Consider the following 23,608-nt stretch of genomic DNA (forward strand, 5'->3'; position numbering starts at 1 on the left):
GGGTTTTACTAATAACAATAAGGGGTTACACTAGTAGTATAGGGGCCTAACACAATGGTCCAAGGCACAACGACTTCTCTAGCAGGTTCACATTTTTTGAGGAGGGGGTTCGATTTAATTGATTTGACTGGGATAATTGATGAGATTTGATTAGGACTTGATCAAGGTTAATTAAGAGAAAACGTCTAGGGTGGTCCCATACCACTCCACCCATCATCATTCCGTTTGTTTCAATGTCTCTCTCCTTGAAGATTGTGCATGCATCAAGAATGGTTTTGATTTGTTTGAAAGGGATCAAGAAATTTTTCCTTGGGATCAACACTTTGTACTTGGAGATGGATCTATCATTGAGATAGACTCCCATTTTTTCTTTAAATTGAGCTTTGAGCTCCTCATTTGTAACGAATTATGCTCTATGCTTGGACGAGCTACTAGGCTAGTGGCACTGCAAAATTTGTACCCAATTTTTTTATGATCTAATAAAGCAAAGACTTTGGGGTTTTTTCGATGTGGTGTTATTCTTCTTTTCATATATAATTGTTTTAGTTTGTGTTTAATGATCTACTTGTGCTAAATCAAATTGTTATTTCCATTTTCCAGGCTTTGGATCTATTGATGTAAGCTATCTTGCATTAACATTTGAGTTAGAGGATCACTCTAGAGGAAGAAGCACTAGAGGTTTTTTGGTTGAACCCCTAGCCTTATTTTTCATTGTGTATGTGGATCTAACAAATTTTTATCAAGTGTGTAGAAGGCCTATTTTTTTTGAACTAGATCTTGAGTGTGTGGTAAGATTTTGGTTGAACGAACCCACTCCCAAATTGAAAGGAGCAACAACCCACATAGACTTACTTCTCTCAAAGGCTGATCTAAAAGTTGAAGAGGGAGTGTTGTCGCGCAGATTGACACGACAACGCTCAGACCGGGGGTTGTCACTCTGATCCCCGATCCCTCCGTTTAAGCCTGTCTCCCGCGGCTAAGGGGGGTAGTCCCTGTGAGATGATGAGACCAACTGTCGACCAGTTGGTTGGGAGACACGAGATACGATATAAAAAGCACTCGATGGATTTGATTAATTTAGCAGACCAGTGCCTTAAGAGATTGTGGTTAAAACGATTACTCGTTAAATGATATAAAAAAAATGGACCATGAACAGCAATCATCTATCATCAGCTAAATCACAATGCTCTTAGAATGACCAAAACGATATCCAGCAACTGAAAGTTTCGAAAAGATAAATGCTTTAAACCACCACGAGAATCCTAAACCATTAACTAGATATCATATTCGCATCTCGACTTAAAAAAAATTCAGATCTCAGCATGAAAGATATAACATGAAAAACCACTGAAACTGGCAAAACTAATTTTCCACAAAATTTTAATATTTTTCAAATTTTTTAAATTTTAAATTTTTCAATATTATAAAAATGAAAATTAAAAATCTAAAAATTTAAAATTTAAAATCTATTCTAAAACTAAATTATATTAAAACTAAACTATATAAAAAAAATAAAACAAAACCTAAATAAATCTTTTTATATTTTTTATCATAAAACCAAAATAAAACAAAATTTTAAATCTAAAAATAAAAAAAACTAATCTAAACTAAAGAAATAAATTAAAGTCTAAAAACATAAAATCAATCCTAAACTCTAAATATTATATTTTTTATTTTTATATTAATTTAAAATCCCAATAAAGTCCTAAACTAAAAAAAAAACTAAAGATTTAAAACATAAATATTTTTATTTTTTGATTTTTTTGTGAATCTACAATTAAAAGAAATGAAAAATTTTTAAACGAATTAAAATCTAAAAAAAATGAAATACATAACTTTTAAAACAAATTAAAATCTATGACTAAAACATATCAACGAAACACTAATGCTAGCCTACGCAAACTATAATCAAAACCCTAAGCTAAAATGTAACCACGCAAAACTTATTATATATCCATATAAAAAAAAAAGCGATTTACCTGATACGTGAAAGCATTGACGGCAAACCACTGAACACGCAAAGGGTTCTGAAGATAATACCTGGCATGCGATATCTTTAAACAGAAATCGAAAGCAATTTGCGTTACCGCCTGTGTAATCTCACCAGAAATTCGACGTCGAGCCAATGGAAATCAGATTTAATATTATGCAGAAGCCTGGACGTGTGAGGAAAAAAAAAAAAAAATTCTGTAGCGAGAGCTGGTGAATACAGCTAGCAGTTTGAACGTTCTCGAAACCCCTCCACGCTGGAAATATACACTGTTGATTTTATTTGGAACGGCGGCAGAGGAAATCGTTGTACAGAGACTGCGTGTGCGGAATTTTCGCTGGAGAACGAGGGTCAAACGTGCTGCAACCCACGGCTTTTTTTTTTTACGCGTTGATGAATACCTGTGACCCTGGCTCATATAAAAGAAAATCTCATGCAGGCAAGGGAAGAATGATACGTTTTAAATTCAGATTGCAGAACTAAAATGTGATCACTACAGTAAAAAATCGATTTAGCTATCACCATGCGTAAGTTCTGGAAAATGTGGGCTGAGAAAATCTCAATGAGTAGATCATTTCACTCAGAGATACTCCTGTTCTTAGCGGAGATCAAAAAAAATTGTTTAGGATTTTTACCTGGCCCGGCGGATGATTTGCAAATACTTGAAATCTTGAAGCTTTCGTGCTGAATAGAGATACGCAGACGCTACCTCTCTCACAATGCTTACAGAAGCTTTGACTGGTACGATGTACGTTGTGCGTTCTCACCACTAGATGACTCTGAGGATGGCGGAAAGGCGAACAATACACATGTAATGATACTAAGGTTCGGCTATTTTTTGTGTAGATCTGAAGCATGCAGCCTCCAGCAACTTTCTAAAATGCTGCGTCCTTCAATCCTTTGCACAGGTTTATAATGATTTAATTCTTTAGCCGTAATATCAGCAGACAACGATGCCAATGCTTCAGCACCTCCCTTTGCTGGCAAAAAAGTCACACAGCTGAACTGCAAGCTCTCACAGGTTCATGGCAACCTGAGAAGGAAAAGATCACTGAAAACCCTAATTAAACCTATATGAGCAAAACCCCAAAAAAAGCTGATTAATTTACAAATTTTGGCCCCTTAACAGCCCGATTCAGCAGTAGGCACAGAGATATTTTAAAGAAATAAAGATTTTCAGATTTTTCACTGTGAAGAACTTCAGAAAGTCTTTCATGCAAATTAAAAATAAATTGAATGATAAACCCAGGATCAAATCCAACTGGGCTAAGCAAAAAATGCTTGCGGGAGTTGGCTTGTTCAGCTAAGAACTTCCCCGAACGCCCACAAAATTCCTTCAGAAAATGCTTTCTGCACAGCTCAAAACAACCGTCAATAAAGAGGGCAAAAATGCTGCTAGATCTCAGAAAGTAATGGAGATACCTGCCATTACTTCAGAAACCCTAACAGCACTCAAACCCTAGCAAGTGAACAAGATACCTGTGCTCACAATACTCTACAAAAAGCTATTATTAATGGCTGAAAATAACATATGCAGAAAATTAAACAATCTCACAGCATTTCAAGAGAGTAACACCAGCAAGAGATGGACCCCAAAGTCTTCTTTTATTAACCAGAAACAGATTTACAAGAGAGCTTCTTCAGTCTTAGACTTAGATCTTTTCTCTGAAATGACCCCTAGCACCCTATTTAAAGGAATGATCCCAACGGCTAGTTCGAGTGATCCATGTAGAAATGATCTCGACCGTTGATGAGGATCAAGACATCTCTTGATCTCATCCGTCGATTTAAAAATATTATTATTTTATTAGTTAGGGTTTTTGCTTTATTTTTTTAATTTTTTATTATTTATTTCATTTTTTTAATTTTTATTTATTTTATTATTTTTATTCATTTTTTAATTTTTTAATTCATTTTAAAATGGATCATCGAACTAAGCCTTTGGAAACATCACCTAGGACCTAGGACTTAGGACTCATGAGGGGATTTAAAACATTTTTCGACCCTCAGGACACATTACATCATGACTTTTACAATTTACATCTTAAGGGAGAAAACCCCTTTAACATAGACCCTCACAAATCACCCAGTTCTGCGACACAACTATAATCTAGCATATCAACACACTAGGATTCTTCTAAAATTCCAATGACAAAATCCATCCCGGCTTTGGGGTCAGGTTTGAAGGAAAACTCTGCCGATCCATGGATCGGTGAGACGAAAAACCTTCCGGGACGTAGATTACCACTAGAAAGTTAGGTCCACCTAGGCAATACGACTCATATCTGCTAAGATTATTTACAATTAATACATGCAGACTGGGTTTACAATTAGATTGATCAAGCTGCTGATAACTGCTGGATGGCACGGACACGCTGATCAGGTGCTGCCCCTTTCTTGCAAAGAAAAATGGGGTGTACTGCATGGGTAGTTGACCGGTAGAGGTCAACATCTGGCTCTACTTGGGGACACGTTGCTGCTTGCAGGAATGTGAGAATCCAGAATCTGCATCCATACAACCCAAAAAATAAGTAGCGTCCATCCAAAAATCATCATATACATTAAGCACAAGAAAGATAAAAGCTCTTCATTTATTAACTAATCTAGAAAAGCAAATCTAATCCTAAAACAGAAATAAACATGCGGAAAAAGCAAGGAGTAGGGTTAGAAATACGATACAAAAGATGCCCCATGGCATCAGATGTGTTCAATATAGTGCATACTAAGCATTTGCCTGCTTTCAGGCAAATCTGTCGGCTGCTTGTCGGATGTGCCATGTCCAATTTTGCATATGGTAGGACTCTTTCCTATTCGAAAATCAAGCTGCTCGCGGCCGTCTGATTCGTCAAATCTTCTTCTTATTTTCTTTCTCTTGCGCTTTTTCTTTCTGGCAAGTTGAATTACTGATGATATGGAACTTTCTGTTTCAAAACTATCAGATGAAGGATGTGTGATATGTCTTTCTTTATCCTGCATCTGATCTTTATCATTTTTCAGTCTATCTGGATCTCCTTCAATTAACCATCTTTCATTTGAACTAATGACCTTCTCATAATAAGATGGAACTTGTTGTGACAAATGAGAAGGCTCCTGATCTGTTGATGTCCCCTGGTTTCTCTTATCCTCTGACGATTGTTGAAACTTTTGAACCTGTATTTTAATGACATCCATCTGACTAGAGTATTCAACCTTTAAATCACTGATTTGCCTGGCATGGTCTTCTTCCATATCTTTTATTGCTTTATCATTCTTTTCCTTTATGTTCTTCAAGCAATGTTGCATGGAGTTTATTTCTTCTTTATGATTTGCTTGCATGGTGGCCAACTGATGATCCATAATTAATAACTTGTTTTGCATAGAATCAATTTCCCTATCATGATCAGCTTTCATGGTCACTATATTTTCCTCTAATCCTGAGATCTTACTTTGCATGTTTCCAATTTCTGTTTCATATTTAGTCTTCATGGCCTCAATTTCTTTAGCATGCTGATTTTGCATAATCTCTATCTCCCTATTACGTTTTTCAAGGTGGGTGCACAAAGTTCTCACGTCATTGACATAATTAGTTTGATTAGCCTCCATTAGATCTTGTATAATTTGTTTTTGCTCTTCCTTTTCATTATCATTTGTCCCTGATTTTTCACTATCATGAACTTGGTCTATGATATTTCCGGTGGATGACACATTCTGATCTTGAAAAATTTCTTCAACAGCTGGATTTTTTATAAGATTACTTTCTTTCGTTTGCACAATTTTAGAGATAGAAGGCAAACTGTTTGGACTATCATATCTATCTTTAAAAGCATTGAGAATGTCTTGTAAAGAAGTGAAAAAATCATTAGGAAAATTATTAAACCAATTCAAGGCATCACCCTCTAAAGAATGGACAAATAGATGCATCTTGAAATCTTCATGATTATATTGAGGAAGTCTACAATATATGATCATTACACAAGTAAACATGTTTAAATGATGTCTAACGGGGACCGAATCATCACCCGAGAACTTAAATAATTTAGAAATGGCCTCTTTCGGAAGATCATGGAGATTATCAGTAAAATGACGTGGTTTACATGAATAATCCATGATGAACAACAAGGGATCAAATGGATGATAGAAAGAGATTTCTGCTCAAGAAAATTAAGAGATGAGAGAAGTGGAGTCGCCACTTGAACAATGAATCTGATTCTAAGATCCAAGAAGTAATCAACAAACAAATATTCGGGATGCTTCTTGTCTGGGAAAAATGAAAAAAAAAATGGAGTCGCCACCCAAACAGGAAACAAACCCAAGAGATGCTGCTGATATGGGATGAAAAGATGCCAAAAATATTGAATCTGCCAGCTCAACTGAGAGATGAGAGATGAGAAGATGAATGTCGATGAAACTCCAGGAACAGAAAAACTTTGTCCCCGGCAACGGCGCCAAAAAATGTTGGCGTTGCCGGCTCAAACGAATGATAGACAGATGAACGATGAATGATGAAAAGATGATGAAATGCCGAGAAAACAAAGTCCCCGGCAACGGCGCCAAAAAATGTTGTCGCGCAGATTGACACGACAACGCTCAGACCGGGGGCTGTCACTCTGATCCCCGATCCCTCCGTTTAAGCCTGTCTCCCGCGGCTAAGGGGGGTAGTCCCTGTGAGATGATGAGACCAACTGTCGACCAGTTGGTTGGGAGACACGAGATACGATATAAAAAGCACTCGATGGATTTGATTAATTTAGCAGACCAGTGCCTTAAGAGATTGTGGTTAAAACGATTACTCGTTAAATGATATAAAAAAAAATGGACCATGAACAGCAATCATCTATCATCAGCTAAATCACAATGCTCTTAGAATGACCAAAACGATATCCAGCAACTGAAAGTTTCGAAAAGATAAATGCTTTAAACCACCACGAGAATCCTAAACCATTAACTAGATATCATATTCGCATCTCGACTTAAAAAATCAGATCTCAGCATGAAAGATATAACATGAAAAACCACTGAAACTGGCAAAACTAATTTTCCACAAAATTTTAATATTTTTCAAATTTTTTAAATTTTAAATTTTTCAATATTATAAAAATGAAAATTAAAAATCTAAAAATTTAAAATTTAAAATCTATTCTAAAACTAAATTATATTAAAACTAAACTATATAAAAAAAATAAAACAAAACCTAAATAAATCTTTTTGTATTTTTTTCTCATAAAACCAAAATAAAACAAAATTTTAAATCTAAAAATAAAAAAAACTAATCTAAACTAAAGAAATAAATTAAAGTCTAAAAACATAAAATCAATCCTAAACTCTAAATATTATATTTTTTATTTTTATATTAATTTAAAATCCCAATAAAGTCCTAAACTAAAAAAAAAACTAAAGATTTAAAACATAAATATTTTTATTTTTTTATTTTTTTGTGAATCTACAATTAAAAGAAATGAAAAATTTTTAAACGAATTAAAATCTAAAAAAAATGAAATACATAACTTTTAAAACAAATTAAAATCTATGACTAAAACATATCAACGAAACACTAATGCTAGCCTACGCAAACTATAATCAAAACCCTAAGCTAAAATGTAACCACGCAAAACTTATTATATATCCATATAAAAAAAAGCGATTTACTTGATACGTGAAAGCATTGACGGCAGACCACTGAACACGCAAAGGGTTTTGAAGATAATACCTGGCATGCGATATCTTTAAACAGAAATCGAAAGCAATTTGCGTTACCGCCTGTGTAATCTCACCAGAAATTCGACGTCGAGCCAATGGAAATCAGATTTAATATTACGCAGAAGCCTGGACGTGTGAGGAAAAAAAAAAAAAAAAAATTCCGTAGCAAGAGCTGGTGAATACAGCTAGCAGTTTGAACGTTCTCGAAACCCCTCCACGCTGGAAATATACACTGTTGATTTTATTTGGAACGGCGGCAGAGGAAATCGTTGTACAGAGACTGCGTGTGCGGAATTTTCGCTGGAGAACGAGGGTCAAACGTGCTGCAACCCACGGCTTTTTTTTTTACGCGTTGATGAATACCTGTGACCCTGGCTCATATAAAAGAAAATCTCATGCAGGCAAGGGAAGAATGATACGTTTTAAATTCAGATTGCAGAACTAAAATGTGATCACTACAGTAAAAAATCGATTTAGCTATCACCATGCGTAAGTTCTGGAAAATGCGGGCTGAGAAAATCTCAATGAGTAGATCATTTCACTCAGAGATACTCCTGTTCTTAGCGGAGATCAAAAAAAATTGTTTAGGATTTTTACCTGGCCCGGCGGATGATTTGCAAATACCTGAAATCTTGAAGCTTTCGTGCTGAATAGAGATACGCAGTCGCTACCTCTCTCACAATGCTTACAGAAGCTTTGACTGGTACGATGTACGTTGTGCGTTCTCACCACTAGATGACTCTGAGGATGGCGGAAAGGCGAACAATACACATGTAATGATACTAAGGTTCGGCTATTTTTTGTGTAGATCTGAAGCATGCAGCCTCCAACAACTTTCTAAAATGCTGCGTCCTTCAATCCTTTGCACAGGTTTATAATGATTTAATTCTTTAGCCGTAATATCAGCAGACAACGATGCCAATGCTTCAGCACCTCCCTTTGCTGGCAAAAAAGTCACACAGCTGAACTGCAAGCTCTCACAGGTTCATGGCAACCTGAGAAGGAAAAGATCACTGAAAACCCTAATTAAACCTATATGAGCAAAACCCCAAAAAACGCTGATTAATTTACAAATTTTGGCCCCTTAACAGCCCGATTCAGCAGTAGGCACAGAAATATTTTAAAGAAATAAAGATTTTCAGATTTTTCACTGTGAAGAACTTCAGAAAGTCTCATGCAAATTAAAAATAAACTGAATGATAAACCCAGGATCAAATCCAATTGGGCTCAGCAAAAAATGCTTACGGGAGTTGGCTGGTTCAGCCGAGAACTTCCCCGAACGCCCACAAAATTCCTTCAGAAAATGCTTTCTGCACAGCTCAAAACAACCGTCAATAAAGAGGGCAAAAATGCTGCTAGATCTCAGAAAGTAATGGAGATATCTGCCATTACTTCAGAAACCCTAACAGCACTCAAACCCTAGCAAGTGAACAAGATACCTGTGCTCACAATACTCTACAAAAAGCTATTATTAATGGCTGAAAATAACATATGCAGAAAATTAAACAATCTCACAGCATTTCAAGAGAGTAACACCAACAAGAGATGGACCCCAAAGTATTCTTTTATTAACCAGAAACAGATTTACAAGAGAGCTTCTTCAGTCTTAGACTCAGATCTTTTCTCTGAAATGACCCCTAGCACCCTATTTAAAGGAAATGATCCCAACGTCTAGTTCGAGTGATCCATGTAGAAATGATCTCGACCGTTGATGAGGATCAAGACATCTCTTGATCTCATCCGTCGATTTAAAAATATTATTATTTTATTAGTTAGGGTTTTTGCTTTATTTTTTTAATTTTTTATTATTTATTTCATTTTTTTAATTTTTATTTATTTTATTATTTTTATTCATTTTTTAATTTTTTAATTCATTTTAAAATGGATCATCGAACTAAGCCTTTGGAAACATCACCTAGGACCTAGGACTTAGGACTCATGAGGGGATTTAAAACATTTTTCGACCCTCAGGACACATTACATCATGACTTTTACAATTTACATCTTAAGGGAGAAAACCCCTTTAACATAGACCCTCACAAATCACCCAGTTCTGCGACACAACTATAATCTAGTAGATCAACACACTAGGATTCTCCTAAAATTCCAATGACAAAATCCATCCCGGCTTTGGGGTCAGGTTTGAAGGAAAACTCTGTCGATCCATGGATCGGTGAGACGAAAAACCTTCCGGGACGTAGATTACCACTAGAAAGTTAGGTCCACCTAGGCAATACGACTCATATCTGCTAAGATTATTTACAATTAATACATGCAGACTGGGTTTACAATTATATTGATCAAGCTGCTGATGACTGCTGGATGGCACGGACACGCTGATCAGGTGCTGCCCTTTTCTTGCAAAGAAAAAGGGGGTGTACTGCATGGGTAGTTGACCGGTAGAGGTCAACAGGGAGTTTTCTACTCTAGCTCTCTAAGACATTTTGTTACTAAATCAATATCTACTTACTTATTTTATGCACTTTTACTGAATAATCTAGCTTTTCAGAGCTTATTTAAAGGGTTACCTGTTAGTTTTTGTAGCATCAGGTGTGTTCTAGCCACAAAATTTTGCGGAGAGGCTAGAATACATGAGATCCACAAATTCCGCCTAGAAGTGTCTCAATTAGATTATTAACCGATTTCTAAATATTTCCTATGTCTAAACTTAGAGAATATGGCTAATTAATCAATATTAATTGAGATAAGGCGTGAATCATCTAGAAACTCAAACGGATCGACCCATAAATGATCCTAGCCATTGACTAAGTTTTAATCTTGGTTGTTAGTGCTCCAACAATGGATTATAAAGGAAAGTTGATGTGGTGATGGAGATCATCCAGTGCAGATAATCAGTTGCCCAGCCAGTTCGATTTTCTCAGTAGCAACAACTCAGTAGAGAAGATAGAGCCAGAGGGTGAGTAGCAGGTGAAAGAGGGGAGTGGTAGCATTCCAGGAGGAAGTTTTTCAGTTCTCGGAAGAGTCGAAGGAAGGAAGGCCGAAATCTTTAGAGGACTAGTGTAGATACTATGTAGAGGGTGACGCAGGCATCTCAGCGCAAAGGCTGGAGAAGCTATTTCAGAAGTAGAAAATAGCTGTGGGGTGAGAGAAAATTCTCACAATATTTTTGCCGGTATTTTCTTTAGATTAGATTGCCCGCTGGGCATCTAAATTATTGTACTCATGTTTGTTTTTGAACATTAATAATAAAACCCTCATTTGCTGCACCAGTTTTCTCAAGTTGGGTTTTTCTAGGGACAGTTGTCCAAAATAACTATGTCAAATTTATTGTGTGTGCTAGAATTTCTCAGTTTCTAGTATTTTTATGGTGAAAATTGCAGCTGTGATTTTATTCGTTAGTTGCCATAGCCAATAAACTACACAATTAATTTTTGAGTTAGAAGAAAAATCTCTAGTAGCTGCAATAGATAAAATTTCACATGGTATCAGAGCTTAATTGATCAATCGGGAAGCTCAAAAGCAAAGAAAAGAATTTTGTTGTTCAAAGGGAGAAGGAGATCAAAATTCCCAGAGAAACTGCGAAAAGCCCAGAACAAGCAGTTCAAGTTTCTAGGGAAGTAGTTCAATTTTTCAACTGAAAAGAGGCAGCAAAACCAAATTGCCCAGATTAGTGATTCCAGCAGTAAGAGGGAGTAGTTGCAGCTCAGATTTTCACTGAGCAAAATCCTGGTTGGACATAGAGAGTTTTTGTTGCAGGTTGTAGAGCAGAATCCGCGTTAGGAGAAAAAGAGGAATAGCACACTAAATTTGCTCAAGTATAGCCATGGACAAAAGTAACATTCAGGGGACTTCAGATTTGTCTTTTAGATTGGAAGATGAATTTTCTTGCTTGGCAGTGTCAACTTCACAGTGAGTGTGGTATATAGACAGTGGAGCTTCAGCTCACATGATAGGGGTTAGAGAATATTTCTCTAGCTACAAAGGGGAGCAGATGGATTTCCAGATTACTATGGGAAACATAACAAAATGTACTCCAGTAGGGAGAGGTACCATAGATTTTCAAGGGGAGTTAGGATCAAGCACCAACACTTCAGATGTATTGCATGTGCCAGGATTGGGTATGAACCTGATTTCAGTATCCCAGTTACAGGATAAGGGGTATGATTCTCACTTCGTGGGGAATAAAGTGTATATCAAACACCCGAGCTGGAAAAAGGTAAGACAGACTGGAGTTCGAAGTAACAGGTTGTACCAGTTACAAATCGATTCTCTAATGGCACTGATAGGTAGTAACAGTAGTAGTGTGAAGGAGATGAATGAATTATGGCACGGGAGAATGGAACATCTACATCATGGAGCACAGGATGCTCAAAGAAACCTTAATAGGGGTTCCTAAACTTGGAAATGAACACAATGATGTGTGCAGAGGGTGCATACTTGGGAAGTATGCTAAGCGACATTTCCAAGAAGTGATAGTAGAGCTGATGGCATGTTAGGACTTATACACTCAGATATTTGTGGCCTGATTTCCACTAGAGCTCTCAACGGTGCCGAATATTTCGTCCCCTTTATTGATGTTCATTCCAGGAAAACTTGGATCTACTTCTTGACGACCAAGGATAATGTCTTCAATCGTTTTAGAGAGTTTAAAGCTCTCGTGGAGAATGCGACAGGGAAGAAGATCAAGGTGCTTCGCTCAGATAATGGTGGAGAATATATTGATAAAGACTTCATAGATTTCTGTGCGAAAGAAGGCAACAAGAGAGAATGGACAACTCCATATAATCCACAGTAGATTGGTGTAGCGGAGTGGAAAAATAGAACTATTGTTGGAGATGCAAAGGCTATGTTATATGACTAGGATCTACCTAAATTTATGTGGGCAGAAGCATGTAACACGAATGTGTATATTTAGAACATGACTCCTCATAGAGCATTGGGGAAGAAAATTCCAGAAGGAGTCTTCACAGGGAAGAAGCCAGAAGTGAGCCACCTCAAAATTTTTGGCAACTTTGCTTATTGTCACATGCCAGATGATAAAAGGGCCAAACTGGATCAGACTGCAAAGAAGGGGTTTTTCGTTGGGTATAGAGAAACCTCAAAGGCATTCAAAATCTATATTCCTAGTAGTAGGAAGATAGTAGTAAGGTGAGACGTGAAGTTCATGTAGAACCGAGATTTCAGGAGGTCTCATGAGATGCCTGCAAGTGATCAGAATCAGTCAACATAAGCTCCTTTAGTCCAGCAGTAGGGGCAGCCAGTGGGACAAGTAGGAGGATAATCACAAGGGTCAAGTATTGTGACCAGTACCAGTATTTCCTAAAGTGTAGGAACTCCAGGGCGTTTTCAGCGGATAGAGCAGTAGAGACAGGATGAGGAGCTGGCAGAACCTCCCACAACTAGTGGTTGAGCCAGCAAAGAGGTTCGTTAGCCATTAAGAGATGCATAGGAGTTTATTGGAACTCCTAGGATGAGCAATAGACAAAGCAGATAGCTTGACAGGTACAAAGCATTGGTGTTGATTGAGGTAGCATCGGATGTACTCTAGCCATGAAAATTGGTGGAGAGGCTAAGGCACATGAGATATCCAATACCCAGAAAGGGTTTGGGCAGATTCTAAACAGTTTGGGAGATATTAAAAAAATTAATAATTTTAATGGAGTCCCTAAGTCTAAACTTAGGGAAAATAAAATATTAATGTGAATTAATATAAAACTGTGTTAGAATGGTCCAAAAGTCATGGATCAAACAATATCTAATCTTAGTTGTTGATTAGGGACTTAATCTCGGCTGTTGATTTGTCAACGAGAAAAGTATAAGAAGAGGCTTGAGGTAACTTGGAGTACACACCAAGAGATCAAGATTTTGACTTTTGGGGCTGGGTTTATTGAGAAAATTGAGAGAGTGATCAGAGTTGCAGCTGAGGGACAATGAATACAGAAGCAGAGAGGCAGAGATAGCACCAAGAAGATCAATGCAGTAGTCGGAGAGAGAAACGTAGAAGCAGCCAAGGATTCACGCAGAGGCAGCCAGGAGCTGCGCAGTGCCTCAGAGGGCCAGCGTGGGGGACAGAGGGCCAGCGTGGGTGACGCAGAGGACCATAGGGCTGACGCAGTGCCTCTAGAGGCTAGCGCAAGCCAAGCCAGAGTGACGTTGGGCTAACGCTGGGCCAAAGAGAGGCTGACGCAGACCCTAGAGGTTGACGTTGGGGTTTCGTGGTGCAGATTGGAGTTGTAGAGCTGCCGGAGAGTTTCAACCGAAATATCTGCTTCCGAGTAGAGAGGTACTACTGCCGAGATTTTTCTCTGTTGGGTGAGCCAGATTGGGCACCCAAATATCTGCTTCCGAGTAGAGAGGTACTATTGCCGAGATTTTTCTTTGTTGGGTGAGTCGGATTTGGCACCCAAATTGTATTCTGAAACTGCTTAATAAATCAAACCCTTAGATAGCTGCACCGATTTTCCCGCATTGGGTTTTTCCGAGGACATTAGTCCAAAAACAACGGTGTCACTTGTGTGCTTGTTTCTATTTCCTTCAATTGATGATTTGTAATGTGTTGAGCATGTACTTGTATTTATTTCTAGTATTTACATGGTAAATAACTTGTTAATTAACCGAACAAGTAGGTAGTAATAAATCAGTAAAGTGCATGAAGGGTTTCTAACGTGTCAGACTTAGAAATTCCAACAATTGATAGCTTAGGTCGTAGAACCTTCTAGCGTTCAGGAGGTCGCACAACATCAGGTGTGGATAGATGCAATGGTAGAAGGGTATAGCTCTATTATGACGAATGATGTTTGGGAGGTAGTGCCCAAGCTATAGAAGTCAAATCAATTGTAGGTTCGAGGTGGATCTATAAGATCAAATATGCGACAAACGACAATGTGGAAAAGTACAAGGCTAGGTTCATGGAAAAGGGGCATACATAAAAGGAAGGGATAGATTATGAGGAAACTTTGCCCTAGTTACCGGATACACTTCGATCCGGTTGGTTATATCTCTAACAACTCAGATGGGATGACAAATTCACCAGATGAACGTCAAGACAACCTTCTTGAATGGAGTGATAGAGGGGGAACCGTACCTAGAACAACAAGAGGGCTTTGAGACTCAGGAGAGGTGCACGCATGTGTGCAAATTGAAGAAGGCTTTATACGGGCTCAAGCAGGCTCTAGGGCATGGTATGGTAGAATTGACACATACTTGTAGCAGATGGGGTTTGTCAAGAGTGACGCAAATCCCAACCTTTACTATTTGATGGTAGAGGATGAGCCCCTCAATCTAGTTTTCTATGTGGATGATCTATTCTTGACAGGATCACCAGGGCTCATAGAGGATTGCAAGAGGAACCTAGCAACAAAATTTGACATGAAGGATTTGGGGTTGATGCACTATTTCCTAGGATTGGAGATGTGGTAGAAGGATGGGGATATCTTCCTTGGGAAAGGAAGATGCGCTGCACATATTCTGAAGAGGTTCAGAATGCAGGATTGCAGACCCATGTCTACACCCATGATTACCTACTGGAAGAAGATATGCATCAGATGACAAGGATGTTGACCGCACCTTGTATAGACAACGCATTGGGTCTCTAATGTATTTGGTCAACACTAGGCCAGATATTTGCTTCGCAGTCATTACCCTTAGTCAGTTCATGGTGAAACCAAAAAGGTTACATTAGGCAACAATGAGGCCTATTCTAAGGTACATTTGCGGCACAGTCGAGTATGGGTTGAAATATACTCGTGAGGATGACATCGGAATTTGTGGGTACACAGATGCAGATTGGGCAGGCAGTTCAGTGGACATGAAAAGTACCTCCGGGTACTACTTCAATGTTGGATCACGGATGGTTTCTTGGTGTAGCAGGAAGCAAAAGTCAGTAGCATTGAGTTCTTCAAAAGAAGAGTATATGGGAGCTAGCACAACTACATGCAAATCTATATGGCTTCGAAAGTTGCTAGTAAGCTTGTTTAGGCAGAGGATGGAGGCGGCCAGTGTTTATTGTGATAATCAAAGTTGCATAAAGTTCTTTGTGAATCCAGTGTTCATGACAGGTCGAAGCACATCAATATTCAGTGTCACTTCATTAGATATTGTGTACAACGAGGAGCAATCCAACTGTAGTATGTTCCCACAGAAGAGCAGGTTGCAAATATACTCACGAAATCTCTAAGGAGAGCTAAGTTCGTCTATTTCAGAGAACAGATGGGTATGGTGGAGAACCCGTTTCAATAGAAGGGACATGCTATTTTGGATGTTGCATATGATGCAGTTGCAACAACAACAAATGAGAGGGAGTTGTAGTGCAAATGTAATGTTGGCAGCAGTATGGCAGGGTTAGCAGCAACACAGATGCAACGTATATAAGAGTTGCGCAGCAACAACTAGACATCAATAGCGCAACAGGAGATGATGCAGAGATAGAGTGTTGTTACATGAAGTAACAACGCTAGAACACATTCCTTGCTAAGAGGGACTGTTAGTTTTTGTAGCATCGTATGTGTTCTAGCCACAAAGTTTTGTGAAGAGGCTAGAATACATGAGATCTCCAAAACCCAAAAATCATTTTTGGAAATTCTGCCTAGAATTGTCTCAATTAGATTATTAACTGATTTCTAAATATTTCCTAAGTCTAAACTTAGGGAATATGGTTAGTTAATCAAAATTAATTGAGATACTACGTGAATCATCTAGAAACTCACATGGATCGACCCAGAAATGATCCTAGCCATTGATTAAGTTTTAATCTTGGCCGTTGGTGCTCCAACAATGGATTATAAAAGAAAGTCGATGTGGTGATGGAGATCATCCAGTGCAGATACTCAGTTGCCCAAGTAGTTTGATTTTCTTAGTAGCAACAGCTCAGTAGAGAAGATAGAGCTAGAGGGTGAGTAGTAGGTGGAAGAGGAGAGCAGTAGCATTTGGGAGGAAGTTTTTCAGTTCTCGGAAGAGTCGAAGGAAGGAAGGTCGAAATCTTCAGAGGGCTAGCATAGGCATTGCGCAGAGGGTGACACAGGCATCTCAGCGCAAAGGTTGGGGAAGCTATTTCGGAGGCAGAAAATAGTTGTGGGGTGAGAGAAAATTCTCAAAATATTTTTGCCAGTATTTTATTCAAATTAGATTGCCATTTGAGCACCTGAATTATTGTACTCAGAATTGTTGTTGAACATTAATAATAAAACCCTCATCTGCTGCACCGGTTTTCCCAAGTTGGGTTTTTCCGGAGGCAATTGTCCAAAAATAATTGTGTCAAATTTATTGTGTGTGCTAGAATTTCTTAGTTTCTAGTATTTTATTTTCCGCAGTATTTTATGGTGAAAATTGCAGCTGTGATTTTATTTGTTATTTTTTGTAGCAAATAAATTTCATAATTAATTTTTGAGTTATAAGAATAATCTCTAGTAGCTACAATAGATAAAATTTCACATTTCCCCTTTCTTTCTTACACAAGAGCAGAGGTATCCTCATACTCTTGTTGTTTGCAATCTGTATTTTTTAGTATATATTCTCACCATTTGTGATTCAATTCCTCTTGCGTAAGATCTAATATTCCTCTTGATAATTGCATAGTTTCTCATCAAAGCTTGAGGCTTAGGGTTTTCTTTGAAGACATTTTCCAGGGATCCATAGGTGGAGGCTTGAAAATCAAGAGATCTACATATTTGAGACATATCCTACCCTCATTTGTGGATAAAACTCTCTATCTCTCTATCTTGTGCACAAATCTTCCCCCTGAAGACTTCAAAATTAAGTCGTCCAAGTTAAATCTATTGGAGGAAAAGCAAGTTCCCTCACTTGAGGAACTCTCCATTGTAATTTTGTAAATAAGCGTTATAAATATTTTTCTCATTTTTCATCTTGTATTTTGAGAAGGGTATTTGCTCATTGAAGCTCCTGGTTGTAAACCTTCCTCAAGATCTAAGTCCCTCATTTCTCTATAAGAGGGCATTTTTAATAATAATAAAAGAAATTTTCTTTTGAGGGAGCTTGGGGATTTCCCCTTGGCATCTCGATCTCCTCATTTGGAAGGAGGATCTTTGGGTGATTGGTGACTAACTTGTTTCTTTTGTTTTGTTAGTTTAGTTTCTTGCTCATTTCATCATCTAATTGCTCTCATCTAATAGTTGGATCTAATCTCTAACTCCTAAATTTCATAGAACTATTTATCACATTGAAGTTCACTAATTTCCATAGCTGATTTACTAGCTTATTCATTGCTGATATAATTCATCTTATTGCTGGTATATTGCTTATTTCATTGTGCATTTCATGATCTAATTTGTTTACAATCTGCATCTTACAATTTTATGCATGTGTAACGCTTTATTGAACTATAATTGGCATTATGAATTCATAAGCGATCTTGCCATTAATCACTTGTATTAACTCTACATCCAACTTGCATTTTGTTGGAAATACTGAGAGGAGGGGGGGTGAATCAACATTTCTTTTCAATTGTGATTTTTACCAGTTAAATCATTTATATTCAGAACACAAAATGAACAATAGGAATAAATGCTTTTATTAATATAATCTTTACAATAAATCAGGTACAATATATATAAGGCACCAATTTGTTTCCAAGCACCAACTTGATCTTTTGAGAGGCTCCGACCTCTAGGGCACCAACCCTATCTTCTCAAGGCACCAACCTTGTGATTAGGAGCAACAACTCCAAGGACACCAATCCTTCCAATTCTGAGGTACCAACCCCAAGGGCTCTGACCCTATCTTGTCAAGAAATGTTTTGATTGTATTTCACTGCTCTCAAAATCTTCTTCACTGTGTTCTATCAATCTATAGCTTCCTTCTTCGCTCAACCTTCGCCTTCTACTGCACCTTCTGTGTCTGCCAGACCTTCGGCTTCTTCTATTTCTTCCAGTTCACAAGTTGTGAACTTTTCTTGTTCTCTGTGATAGATGCCTGATACGCCTCACAGTTACTGTGAATCGTTTCAACTTGTATATATATATACATATATATATGTATGAGTTTTGCCAAAGAATTGAAACGACTCGTTCAAAGGTGAAGGGGCCGACTCATTTATTAAAAATATATATTGGAAAGTTTTTTATCCATAGACTTGATTTTTCATGGAAACCATATAAGAGCTGCTATACCCACAGGGAGGTCCCACATGCCACGTCATTACCTTTAATTGCAATCACAACTTCATGAAAAATCAGAGTTATTCCTTTAATCCCGCAAACGAACGCCAGTCCCACTTGAATGCACAAGACCGGACCCCAAATAAAATTAAACCCGTGTCCATAAACTTCTCGAGTCCACTCAGTCCCAAGTCTTATCGGATTAATTCTCCACTGTTGATCTCATCATTAATCCGATGGTTGTTGATCCACCCGATCAACAAACCCAATCGCCGATCCTCCACCATTTGATCAAGGCGCGCTGGATCCAATGGTTCACAACGATATTGGCTGGGGAACTTGCGTGACGCTTAACCGCCTTTATGGAGCCGATAAGGATTATAAATCCTTGATCTATAAAAGTTCGGGTCCATTTTTTAGATTAATGTCCGATCACTTTATGACCCGATATCCATTGGATATACGAGGTCATCAAATCTACGGCCTGCGGGTCTTCAACTAGCACATGGGTTAAAAACAAGCCTAACCCCCGTCGTTGACTGTGACGTAATGAGATAGACGACTAGGATTTAGCGTGGGCTGAGATCGACGGCTAGGATTTAGCGCGGGCCTTCAGCCACGATCAAAACATCCGTACACTCCTAACCTTCTCTCTTCTGATAGTTGTTGCTCCTGTGACTTCTCTTCACACTTTCGCTCTTTGGCTTCATGATGGCTTCTCCTCTTTGGCTTCTTGCTCCTGTTGCTTCACAGATCTACTGCTTCTATTCTGTCTCTCTATATATATATTCAATCCACTTGGGTCCTCCATCTCATCATATCATCATATATCAAACTTTCATCACTGTGAGCATTATGATCAATGTGCATCAATGGGCAATCATGTATCAAAGTATTTGCCATCACAAACACTGCTATATTGACATCAATGACAACCTAGATTAACAATCTCCCCCTTTGGCATTGATGGCAATATTCTTCTCTCTCCCCCTTTGACATCAATGGAAAAGTAGTGCATAAGGACTCCCCCTGTCGATTTGCTCCCCTTGTCATGCAACATCTTTATGAATCAACTTAATGTGATGCTAGAGAAATAACCCCCATCTTTTGGCAAAGATGTTCAAATGCTTCTCGAGGAAGAGATTTTGTGAAAATATCAGCCATTTGCTCCTTAGTATTGATATATTCCAAGTTGATGTTTTGTTCATCTACTTGTTCACGAAGGAAATGATACTTGATTGGTATATGTTTGGTTTTTGAGTGCATCACTGGATTTTTGCTTAGACTAATAGCACTTGTGTTATCACAATAGATGATGATTGGTTGATTGGTACCTATGTTGACATCTTTCAGAGCTTCCTTCATCCATAATATTTGAGTACAACAATCTGTAGCAGCTATATACCCAGCTTCAGCTGTAGATAGTGATATGGATGTTTTTTTTTGCTAAGCCAAGATACTAGAGAATCTCCCAAGAAGAATGCATTTCCACTAGTAATTTTTCGCTCATCGACACTTCCGGCCCAATCAGCATCAGTGTATGTAGTCACAGTGAAAGTTGAGCTCTTAGGGTACCAAAGACCAAAATCAGGAGTTCCTTTCAAGTATCTAAGAATTCTTTTTATAGGAAACATATGGGATTGTTTAGGAGCTGATTGAAATCTTCCCACCATTCCTACTGCTTGCATAATGTCAGGTCTCATAGCAGTTAAGTATAGGAGGGCTCCAATTATTGACCTGTAATGAGTTGCATCTACTGGAGGAGAGTCATCATCTTTGCTTAATTTGCAATCTATGGTCATAGGTGTGCTCATGGGTGCACAGTATTCCATTCCATATCTTTTAAGCATGTCTTTAAGATATTTTTCTTGAGATATGAACATGCATGCCGTGGTTTGAGATATTTGTAGTCCAAGGAAGTAAAATAAATCTCCTATCATCGACATTTCAAACTCTTTTGACATATTTTGAGCAAACTCATGGCTCATCTCATCATTATTACTAGCAAAAATTAGATCATCAACATAGACAAGAGTGACTAGTAACTTATCCTCATCCATCTTTATGTAGAGATTACTTCCTGCCACCCCCTTCTTGAAGCCTTGTTGTTGTAGACAGTGATCCAATCTTGCGTACCAAGCTCTAGGAGTTTGTTTCAACCCATATAATGCTTTTTTCAACTTACAAACAAAGTCTTTTCCTTCTGCTACATTAAACCCTTCTGGTTGCTCCATATAGACTTCTTCCTTGAGTTCATGCTGATTTTACATCCATTTGATAGATTTTAAATCATTTTGAGCAAGAAAATGCCAAGAACATCCTTATAGCTTCCACACGAGCTACTGGTGCAAAGGTTTCTTCAAAGTTGATTCTTTCAATTTGTGAATAACCTTTACAAACAAGCCTTGCCTTATTTCTGATGATTTGTCCATCTTCATTCATTTTGTTTTTGAACACCCACTTGGTTCGAATTATATGTTTATCCTTTGGACGAGGTACCAGCTCCCATGTCTCATTCTTCTCGATTTCGGACATTTATTCTTCCATGGCTTTTACCCAATGAGGATCCTTACTTGAATAAATGTTTCTTGTTCTATCATAGATAGGAGAGCAACATCATTTTTCTTTGGTGTACTTGTTATCCTTCTTCGGGCTTGCATCCCTTCATCTATATTGCCAATAATTTTCTCTTCTGGGTGATGTTTTTGGAGAAACTTCATCTTTGAAGGGGTTTGAGATGGTTCTTTTTCCTTGTGTTTTTCTTGATCTTTTTCCTCTTTTTTAGGTTCTTCTTCAATGAGAGGGTCAACTTCATGATCTTCAATTTCTTTTTCTGGAAGGTCTTCATCAATCTTCACATCAATGCTTTACACTATTTTCCGTAGTCGATTATTGTAGCATTTGTATGATTGGCTCCTTGTAGAATATCCAAGGAATATTCCTTCATCAACCCGAGAATCAAATTTTCCTGGTGAGTCATCATTGATTTTTATGAAGCACTTGCTTCCAAAAATCTTGAAGTATTTTACTGAAGCAGGTCTTCCTTTCCATAATTCATAAGGAGTTTTCTCATTATTTGGTCTTAGTTGAGTTCGATTCAAGGTATAAACAATTGTCCCGACTACTTCTCTCCAGAATTTAGGCTACAAGTCAGCTGCTATTAACATTGATCTTGCCATTTCTTAAACTGTTCGGTTTCTTCTTTCAACTACCCCATTTTGCTTGGGTGTTTTGGCAGCAGAGAATTCTCTTTCGATTCCATGTACTTTACAGAATTCATCAAATTCTTTTATGTGAATTCTCCCCCTCTATTCGTTCTAAGACATTTAATCTTAGAATCCTTTTCATTTTCTACAAGAGCATTAAGATTCTTAAAACACTCAAATGCTATATTTTATGAAATATACCCACATCATTCTAGTGTAGTCATCAACAAATAAAGCAAAGTACCTTTCTCCTTGTAGTGTCAGAGTTCTATTTGGTCCACATAAATCAACATGGATGATCTCCAAAGGTTTTGATGTAGAAAACTCCTTGGTCTTGTGGCTGGTTCTAGTTTGCTTTCCATGTTGACATGGACCACATACTCCTTGATTTGGCTTGAATAACTTTGGGATGTCTCATACTGCATTAATCTTGCTGATATTGATCAAGTTATCGAAACTTGTATGTCCAAGTCGCTTGTGCCACAACCAACTTTCATCTGTTTGACTTAAGTAACATTTATCTTCTTGAATTTTGTTCAGAATGTAGACGTTATCTGATGTTCTAACTCCTTTCGCCACAAGTTCCCCTGAGGAAGAGTTCCTTATTTCACAATATTTAGTGCTAAAGACAACATTATGTCCTTGATCACATATTTGGCTAACACTCAAGAGATTGTGTTTGAGCCCGTTTACTAGCAAAGCATTTTGAGCCTTTCCTTTTCCATTAATAAGGGTAATAGTTCCTTTTCCAGCAATTTTGGCAGATCCACTTCCAAAGGATACATTTCCTTCCTTTTTGTTCAATGAGACAAACTTCCTTTTGTCCCCTGTCATATGTCTGGAGCACCCACTATCCACAAACCAATGATTTTCATCACTGTGAGCACATAGAGCTAGGCCACATTTATTCGTGTTGGGATTCTCATTTTTTTCTTTTCTTCTTTTGAGGGGGCAATTTTATTCATTATGTCCATAATCATTACATAATGAGAAAATTGGATCAAATTTGGCCAAGGGATCAAAAGAGTTGTAGGTCTTGATTTGTCCTTGCCCTTTGAGACCATATGATTTGTTTGTTTGATCCTTCAATTTTGGTGTTTCATTCTTACAGGCCATGCAATGTTTAGCTTGATGACCAAAATTTTTACAATAAAAACAATGCCCAAAAAAGATAGTTTTGTACCTGTTGTAATAGCCATGATTTGAATCAACATTCTTCCTTGGAGTTACTCTCTCTTCATTCTTTGGATTTGAGATGGGCCTTTGATGAAATAATCTTTCTTCTTTTGGGTTGTTGGAAAGTATGTTGGCATAGCTTTTCGCATTATTCTTAGTACTTGATGATTCTCCTTTAAAACCTATCCCAGATTTGTCATGTTGAGATTTTTGATTATTTAGGATAATGTCAAGTATTTGAGAGCTTTCCCAACCCTTTTTGACTTTACCAAATTCCTTCCTCAGAGATACTATTTCGGCTTCACATTCTTCACAAATTTCTTCTTTTTCTTTTAGCTTATTTTTCAAGAGGTCTTTCCTTCTTTTTGTTTCCTCATTTTCTACCTTGAGAGAGATGATTTTATTTCGTAATTTCTCATTTTCTTCAATGGCACTCATTAACAATTTATCTACATTTCCTTCTAGACTTGAATCATCATTATTTGTGA

Source organism: Pinus tabuliformis, chromosome 6 (genome assembly GCF_031772625.1).
Source record: "Pinus tabuliformis cultivar Carrire ecotype Pingquan chromosome 6, CPIR1, whole genome shotgun sequence".
NCBI lineage: Eukaryota > Viridiplantae > Streptophyta > Pinopsida > Pinales > Pinaceae > Pinus > Pinus tabuliformis.